The following is a 9,877-nucleotide window of genomic DNA, read 5'->3' on the forward strand; positions in this document are numbered from 1 at the left end:
AACCGAAAATCAACTGATTCGAATTGACCTGACCCGAAATCTAATCGATATGATATTAACTTGACACAAAAATCAACATATTTGGTATTGACCCGACCCAATATTGACCTGATCCAAAAATCAACTAATCTGATACTGATCCAAACCGGAAGAAAATCGATCCAATAATCACCCGACCTTAAAATTAACCCGACCCAAATTGATTTACTGTACACACGACTAGATCCAAAGTAGATCCGATCCAATCTGAAAAATTAAATCATATTTAATCTAGACCCAAAATACCCAACTGAAAATGATCCGACCCAAACCCAATCTGAATGATCTGTTTACCACCTCTATTAAGGTATCATATATTTCAAACTTGTCATGTAACACCCCAAAATTTAATCAAAAGAAATTTGAGGACCAAATTGCAAATTTTTGAAGTATCCTATTTTTCTGGTCAGTAGAGAAAATGAATTATGTTGGCTAAGGGGTTTGAGCTCGTGACCCTAGGGTCATAGGTACCCATGCCCTAGCCACTAGTCTAGGCTTCTGCTTATGTTTTAATTAATAAAATATATGTTTTATTATAATTTTGCTGGGTGTTAACCCATAAACCCCCAGTTCGGAACCAACCCCAAATCTTAAAGTTTTCCCCCAAAATCAACTAACCCTAGCCATCATTGTCGAACTACCCCATTCCAGTCGTAGTCAGTGTGCGCCATCATTGCGAGCTGAATCATGGTCCTCTGGTGACTCAACCCTGACTCATAGATCACCCCAATCAGTCACTGATTGTCGCCAAACGAGGGAGGAAAACCTCTCGTCACCATAACGTTTTCCCTTGATATCGACCATTCCAATCACTGGTTGGCTGCACCGCTGACGTCTTTAAACTTACCATTGTCGTTCGCTAAAAACCTAGCTCTTGGGATACTTTGTCACCGTCATTTTTCCCATCGTCGGCGTGGGCATGTCCGATCTCACTCCGTTAAAATGTATTTCGTGATTGTATGGATTTTGGTTGAATTTTTTGACTAAATTTAATGGATTCTGGTAAGTGGAAGCTCCTAGAGTAGTCAGGTACCGTCCCCCAACTCATCGTCGTCGTCACGCGTCGTCGCGTGTGCATGTGGCTCATCCTCGCCTAGAAAAATCGGGTAGAACGGTCTAGGTGGACCGAACCGACCCGGACCGATTTGAACTGGTCTGAGTTAACTCAGATCAAACCAGTTTGAATCGATCTAAGTCAACTTGGACCGAACCGAGTCAACCTGAATTGACCTGAGTCAACAAAATTGATCTGACATGTTGACCTTAACCCGAACCATTGACTTTGACTTGACCGTTGACCTACTCGTTGACTATGACTTTGAGCAGAGTTGTCTTTGACCAAAAGGTTAAATTTTCTGAAAAGTCATATTTTATGTTTTTCGACGTCCTGAGTTTGAATCCGAAGTCCGTTTTGCCAAATTCAAACTCATAAGCTATTTTTGGTATTTTATCTCCCGATTCAATATAAATTTTCACATTTAAGTGTTGTTTCTAATGTAATTGGTTTTGTCATGTATCTGAGACATTATGGGATGTGGAATTAAAGTTCAAGGGTGATCAAATGGAGTTTAATTGGTTAACCGGTATGGCTCGTAAATTGAGGTAATACTATACTACCTTTTGTATGCTTTTCGGAACTCATTAATAATTGGTAAATGCATGAATGGAAATGATTGGTCAATTAGGTGTATTTTATTATCATTGGACTCAAAATGAATAAAGAATAATGACATAACATTGTATAAGACTCAGAGAGCTCGCAAAAGAAATTGGTAGACCAATCGAAAATAATTCTAAGTTCAAGGATTAGTTAGTAAAAAAATGACATCGGGATCCAAAATTCTTATTAATTTCTTTAAAGGTTAAATGCCAGGAATACTTGGTTAAGAATTTACAAAAATAGCTCTATAAAGTAAAATTAAAAAAAAATGCTCTTGTACTATAAAAAGACCAATTGCCCCTGAAGGTGAAAAATAACCCAGAACAGACATACTTGACCAATTACCAGAAAAAAATGCATATGTTTGGATTGAAAAGAATTAACGAAATGTCATCGAGTTGTGAAATAACTAAAATAACCTCCGATATTTAAATGAATAAAATACCCCTAAACCCTAAAAAGATTAAAATACCTTGAACTCTAAGATGACCGAAGTAACCTCGAGTGTTGAAGTGACCTAAATATCATAACAACTTGGAATAAGTGAATGTCTTTGGATAAATTCTAGAAACACCAATAAACTTATGTTGTATCATCCCTAAAGGTTATGGAGCATAAATCAAGTATGATGCATATTCTTGATACTGATACATTACATAAATATTTAATACCATCGAATATATGATCATCTTCTCTAGTTCTGTTCAGTGGTGATTCTAAAAGTGACCAGTCCAACCAGTGTAATCAATATTAAGAAGTGATTATTCGTGAAGTATATCAGACCGGATTATTAACAAGTTTTACAGGGTAGAGATCAGTTAGTACGATTTGACTTGAAGTCATGATAATTCGATATAAATTTAGAATAATGCAAACTATCATTTTACCCTTATTGGAATAAGTTATTAAGAATCCATCAAAAATTAAAATGTCCAAAATACCTCTATTTTCTTGAATAATGGACACTCATGTTATATCTAGATCTTCAATAATTATGATATAAAGGTTCCTGAGCATGTTTTTAATACACTCGAATCTTAAATGATTTTTGAAACATCAATTTCTGAATGTTGATTAGATCTGCTAATGAACAAACCCTTTTTATAGGGATCTCGATTCTGAATCCGTCCAATCTATAGAAGTTATACGTTTTTCCTTAATGATAACGATCAATTGCCTCCGAAAAATAACTGAATCTTCTGGTGTGTCCCCTATACTTTACCTGACCATTTTATTTTTATTGAAATTATAAATTGATATATGGTTGATTTACGATTGTTTTTACTGATTGATATAATGATTTATTGGTTACTTGTTTTACTAAAAAAAATATGCCTGAAGTATGGATCATGAAATTACTGGTTACTACTTGAACTGTTTTATTGGGACACTATCTGGTAAACTGGAGTATGGAGGTTCAACTCTGATCAAGTTGGTAATTCCTTACAGACCTAAGGTGACCTTTGGGTAGGCTCTAAGGCTCAAAGGCACTTTCTTAGTATGGGGACTGTATTTTGGTGTACGGGTGGAGGACATTTATGTGATTTAAATAACTACATTGTCATTTTTGCAATAGTCTATTGGATCATGATTTTGATATTAAAGTTATTACTTAATCTGAATTCTACTAGATACCATATGGATAGGAGTCTGGAGTACGAAGGTTCAACTCTGATCAAGCTGGTAAATCCTTATGAACTTAAGGAGACCGTTGGGTATGCTCATAGGCCCCAATGTACTCCCTTAGGGTGGCTCATTTGTTGTGTGCTTAGGGTAAGTCCTTATGTATGTAGTTTTGGGGGGCCGCATATGGAGTATTTGGGTGGAGGGTATTACAGTGATTTTAAAACTCGTTTTACTGAAATAAACTATTATTGTTTTTAAACTATGATTACATTTATTCTAATTTGGAGGGAACACGCTAGACTCTTCTTCTCAATCTTTTGAGTCTCTCTCTCTCTGAATATTTCCTTCAGATTTTGATTTTCTGATTGTTACCTGAAGAAATGATTAATTAAATCTGAGCTCGTCGGTAAAATCTGATGATGTTTGTATCGTTAAGAAAATTCATGCTTTACTTACACCTGATGGCCTATTGCATTCACCTGGTAGTTCTGTATTACCGAGCTTCCCAAAGCCCACACTTTACTCACCATTTTAGGTTAAAAGAATCAATCCAGTGCAGCTAACAACTTCAGTATTGGGAGTTCCTTTGGCTTTGCTTGCAAAATACGGTACAATGAGTAATTAGGGGGCATGTAGGTCACATTTGATTTTTTTTATATACTGAGTCTAGAACTTGTATGGTTTTAATTCTGTTTGTAATATATGAATGATTTTTTGAGCTTGTATTTCATCTATAAATTATTTTATGATTTTACACGTTTTAACAAAAAAAATTAAATTTTTCCTGGATTTTTACTGTGGATCGCTCCAATGGCCCTAATGTGACACCTCGGATCGAGTCACCCATATCGGTCTGAGGGTGTTACATGTCATTTTTTGTTAAAAAAATATACGACCATATGAGTTGATCATTAACTTGTTGATCTGCTGATTGAAATATGGTAAAATTTTATCAAAAAACTATATCAAATGATCATTATTTAACTTTTTAACAAAAATAATGTGTTTGAAATATATGAATAATCAAATAATTATTTTATAATTTTTAATAGTCAGAGGTAGGTACAAAAGTAATGTTTTATAATCATAGGATCTTTTTGTAACTTTCAATAGTAGGAGACTTAACAAAACCACACCATATAATCAAAGGACCATATGTATTCTTTACCCTTTTCTAAAATACTTTTTTTATCTTCTATTAAATTAAACATGGATAAAGTACACAAATAGTCCCTTGACTATAAGATAATACTTTATTGAGTCCCTTGACTATTAAGAGTTATAAAATGATCCCCGACTATAGGAAATTGCTTTCTTTAGTCCCTTGACTATTAAGAGTTACAAAATGATCCTCGACTATAGGAAATTGTTTTTCTTTAGTCCCTCAACTATCAAAAGTTACAAAATGGTCACCCAACTATTAATTATGTTCCAAACTTGTCATTTTCTGTTAAATTTTTTCTGACGATCTAAGATGCACGTTAACCTGCTAAATGAGATATGATAAAATCTTATTTCATAATCTTAAATGACTATCATATCATATCTCAGTCAACATGTTAACGTCCAACTCAAACGATCGTTAAATTTTTAAGGGAAAAGGTTGAGTTTGGAATACAATGAATAGTCGAGTGAGCATTTTGTAAATTTTAATAGTCGAATTACTCAACAAAATAGTCGATGGATCATCTTGTAACTTTTAATAGTCAAGGGACAGAATAAAGCATTATCATATTGTCTGAGGACCATTTATGTACTTTACCCATTAAACATATACTTTACCCATTAAACATATACTTTAACGGATCGTACGAAAGTAATGATATTAAATTTATAAAATTTTAATCTAATAATACTAATAAATTTCAATTAATGCTATTATGAAAATAATCAAAATAAATATTTAATTAATAATACAAACATTATTAACGAAAATTATGTTATACTACACAATTTTTATATTAAAAATACGTTTTCATTAACTACATTGGAAAAGCCGTATCATCTTGAGAAGTGGACAGATTTATATGGGATCTATGCACCATGCTTTCACCAATCAAGGACACGTGGCACCCGATCACAATACCACCCAATCATGAGAACCGTTAGATCACTTTCCACGTGTCGTTCTTTTGCTTCCCGCCGCCTTTTAGGTTTTTCTTAGTACATTTTCACCCATGGGTGCACACATATCTCCGTACACCCAAAACTAAGTAGCGTAGTTTGGCAGAAGAAACTGGAAAAATAAATAAATACTTTTTGAAAATGAGTAAAATGTATAGATAGTCACTAAATTATGTTAAAATAATATTTGTAGCTGTTAAACTTTAATTACAAAATTATTTATTAAATATATCAAATAATTGTAAACTTATAATTTTGTTTTATGAAATTAGTATGAAATATTAATTAAAATTATTTAAATTAAAAAAAGTATCACTATATTGTAACAATTTAACAAATTAATAATATTATAATCTATAAGAATTTAATATCTAAAAAACATTTCAATATAATTTAGTGGGCTATTAGTGGATTTTACCCAAGAAATTATAGCCGACTGAGAGAAACATGGAATACAATTACGTGTGCTCGAAGCGGAAGCGGAAGCGAAAGCTCAGCAGATTAATTTTTTTAATTTTCTTCCATTTCTCACCCTCTTCAGCTTCTTCTAAATTGCAAATTTGGTTTCGTTATACAGAGAGTCAACATAATCTAAGCTAATACTGGGTCCTTTTTCTTTTCTTTTTAAATTAAGACGATTGGAATTCACTCTTTTAGAGTTCGTTTTTAGTATTTTGTTGATTATGGTGATGTGCTGAATTGTTGTTCGAGGTAAATGGGTTGAGGTTTTGGATTTTGAGCTGTGAATCAGTTTCAGACTTTTTAGCCAAAAAAAGAACAGAAAACAGAGACTGGGAAATGAGGAAATCGTTCAAGGACTCTCTCAAGGCTCTTGAAGCTGATATTCAGTTCGCCAATACCCTGTAATTTATTCTTCCTCCTTTGATATTCTGTAGATGAGCAGTGATTCATTCACCGTGATTTCTCTATTTTCTGACATTAAAGCTTGTTTGGGTCTTTAATTATGGAGAGTTTTTTAAATTTTCTTTCAAGTATCCAGTGTGTGATGTTGTTCGTTATATTATGTTATAGCGTAGTATTTGAACTCTTGTAATCGGATTAGTTAACATTTTTTTTTACTTTGGGGAGACTTCAAATTTTCAGATTGATGACTTTTATGATGGCCATGGTTCTATATTGATTGTTTTGCTTAATTGGTAAATATTTTGCTGTCTTGTTGAATATTCATTGCTTAATTAGATGGTTATGTATTGGTTATAATGAGAGCTCATACAGTAATGAAAACGTACGTAGTTGTTCTTTTTCAACGCTAAGCTTTAAGATGTCTGGGGTATGGTTTTAGAATTTCTAGTGTGAAAATAGAAATTTTATGACAAAAGTCGTGCTGAACCAGTGGCATCCCTTGCCAGAAAAGGGAAAAACAGAGTAGGGAACATGTAAAACTGGAATCGTTGCGAGTGTGGGATATGGGTATGAATCGGATATGCGATTGGGTTAGTTTTTCTTAAAAGTTTGTTCCATGTATCTGAGGATTCTTGGAGTTCTATCATCATACATCCGAGTCATTATACTATCATGTTCTTGTTGAATGCAACCACTGCTGATATATCCGAGTAATGTTTTCTATGAAGAGTCTGTTGGTTATAGTCTCGACTTGTTCGCCTTGTTTTCTCTGATGCGTGTAATTTTCCTGAATGATCAGAGCTTCTGATTATCCAAGAGATTATGACGGTGCTTGCCTTCAGATGCGATTATCCTACAGTTCAGCTGCTCATTTCTTCCTTTTCCTCGTCCAGTGGACTGATTGTCATATTGCAGGTGCCTTGGGATTGCTCAGAATTCTTATATACAAGGTAATTGCAAGTGCTTGTGTAACAAATCCGTTATGTTCCAGTCGAGTTTTAAACGATAGCATTCCGGGGACATTAATCTGTAATGTTCTTTCTTTGAAGGCATACACTGATGGTAAAACCACCATGTCTGTCCATGAAAGGAAAGCTAGCATAAGAGAATTCTACGGTGTGTAAGAGAGTATCCGTTGTTGTTACGCTTTACTCCAATTCATATTTATCTCTTCTGATAAAATCTTAAAACTACTGTGTTGTTCGGTCTTTGGATCGTCATGACAGGGGTGATCTTTCCGTCATTATTGCACTATCTCGAGGAATTACGGATGTGGATGAGAGGAAACAGAAAGAAATGTGTGCTGCGAAGTTCAAAAAGGGATGAAATGAACAAGAAGATATCCGAAATCGATTTAGAGAGAGAAAAAGAATGCGGGATTTGCATGGAGATGCAAAGCAGATAGTGTTGCCTCATTGCAACCATTCCATGTGTATGAAATGCTATCAAACTTGGTAAGCTGTCCTAGTGTGCATACTTTATCAAAACTGCTCATGTTGTACTTTTGCTTCTGATTATCAAGTAATTATCCCGAAGTTATGAATGAATATGATCTATATTAGCCTGGCAATAATCCTTGGCCCTAGCATTAGCCTTTTTTGACAGACTATCTCGGTTACCAAGAATATTATACTTGGCTTTCATGGTGTTTTAGGCGAATAAAATCTCAGTCGTTGCCCCTTCTGTCGGGACAGCCTGAAAAGAGTGGATTCCGGTGATCTGTGGATATACACAAGCAATGATACATTGTCGATTTCTTTGATATCGAAGGAGAACATGAAGCGTCTTTTCATATATATCGAGAAGTTGCCACTCACTGTCCTGGATCCAAAGGTCGTTTCTTATGATCTGCGGCACCAACGTTGATCACCCGGATAATTTCCATTGGATTTTACAAAAAGTAAGTAGCATATGCTTCTTTGTAGATAAAGTCATTATGTTATTTTTCTTCTTTGGTTCACTTGTAGCAAGTGTAGAAGCTCTAGGAAAAAAAGGGAAAGGAAACATTCTTGTTATAAGGTATTTCTGTTTAATGTGGTACTCATTTGATTGTCATCATTGTCTATGTGGAACACGAAAGCATTCTTGGTATAAGTTATTCTTTTAATGTGATCCATACTGAATGAGAACATTTTTCTCAGTCCATGGTGTTTTTTCGGTTGCCCTCCCGGTGTCCATGGTGTTTTCTTGGGTGTCCTCCCGATTCTCTAGACGAAATCTTGATTAATCTGGATTGATTCATGTTGTACACCTTATTTTGTTGGGTGAGTCTTTCAGTTAAAAATTTTACATACACAAAGATTCAAACTTTAGACGTACTTAAAAAAATATCAAATTGTTTATCACTTCAATAATCAAACTGGTTATCATTCTAACCAATCTCGTTGATAAAGTCCATGGTGTTTGTTATGTTAGTATAAAATCCCATGCAATCTAGCACATGGAGATGACGCATGCTAACCTTTATTCATTTTCATATATTGTGCTTCTTTTTGTAGGTTGCAGCACGTTAACCAAACTTTTGTTACTTCTTTATGCTTCTGCTCTCAGCAAATCAACAAAGCAGCATCCAGATCAAACTTCAAGTGGGAAAATAGATTGCAGGCAGTAGAAGATCAAATTCAATCCCTCTCCAGATAAGATCACCATTTTTATGAGTTGATTGGAAGTTTTGGGTTTACATTCATTGTTTCTTTGATCACAATCAAGATCTTAGTATATATAATGATATCATATGATTTCATACAATTAGTATTTTCTATAATATGTCATAGGATGATGCTTTGATATGAATTTAACGGGGTTTGACTCGATCAAAAAATATTATTTTTAATATAAACATTTAGACTTGGATCGGATTGACTTTTGTAAAAAGTAAAGACTATATTGGATTATATTCGAATTTAGGATGAAAAATCTTCAACTTGAGATAATAGTATAATTTTCTTCTATATATATTAGAGATAATTGCTTTAATAACCCTTTTTATACTTTTTAACCCCAAATAAGTCTCTATATTGTTGAATACAAATATGATTTTTTATATATTCTGAATCGGTTCTGGTCTAATATGATTTTTCATCTTAAATTTTTGTGTCGGTTTTCGATTAGTATGATCTCTCTAAAGTCAAATCGAATTTGATAAATAAGATACACTTCTCTGATTAGGTCGTGTTGATCAAAAATATAATTCATTATCATCTCCCTTTATCAATAAAACACTTTAATTATATAACTAAAATTTGAATATTATCACATATTTTAAACCCTAAACTTTTAAATTCTAAATCATAAAACCCTAAACTTGAAGTACTTAAATTCTAAACCATATATATGCATTCATTCAACGTTGTTTATAGATATTTTGTCTCATATTAAGAATAATATATGGAATAATTGTTCGTAAAACAATTATTAAAATAAAAATCTTTTCAATGATTGAAAGATTAGGGACCGGCAAACAATCAAATGCATTTGCCGAACAAGATCTTTCAATTTTGAAAACATTAGGAGTTGGTCCAAATTTCCAGAAAATGGGGCATCGAATACAAATTTGACTGGCTT

The 9,877-nt window shown here is 33.5% G+C and overlaps 1 pseudogene; it reads left to right on the forward strand.

Annotated features, from left to right (window-relative positions):
• Positions 1-5,977: 5,977 nt before the first annotated feature.
• LOC120116005 lies at positions 5,978-7,867 on the forward strand (annotated as a pseudogene).
• The last annotated feature ends 2,010 nt before the right edge of the window (positions 7,868-9,877 follow it).

Source organism: Hibiscus syriacus, unplaced genomic scaffold (assembly GCF_006381635.1).
Source record: "Hibiscus syriacus cultivar Baekdansim isolate YM2019G1 unplaced genomic scaffold, ASM638163v2 tig00110280_pilon, whole genome shotgun sequence".
NCBI classification, from domain to species: domain Eukaryota; kingdom Viridiplantae; phylum Streptophyta; class Magnoliopsida; order Malvales; family Malvaceae; genus Hibiscus; species Hibiscus syriacus.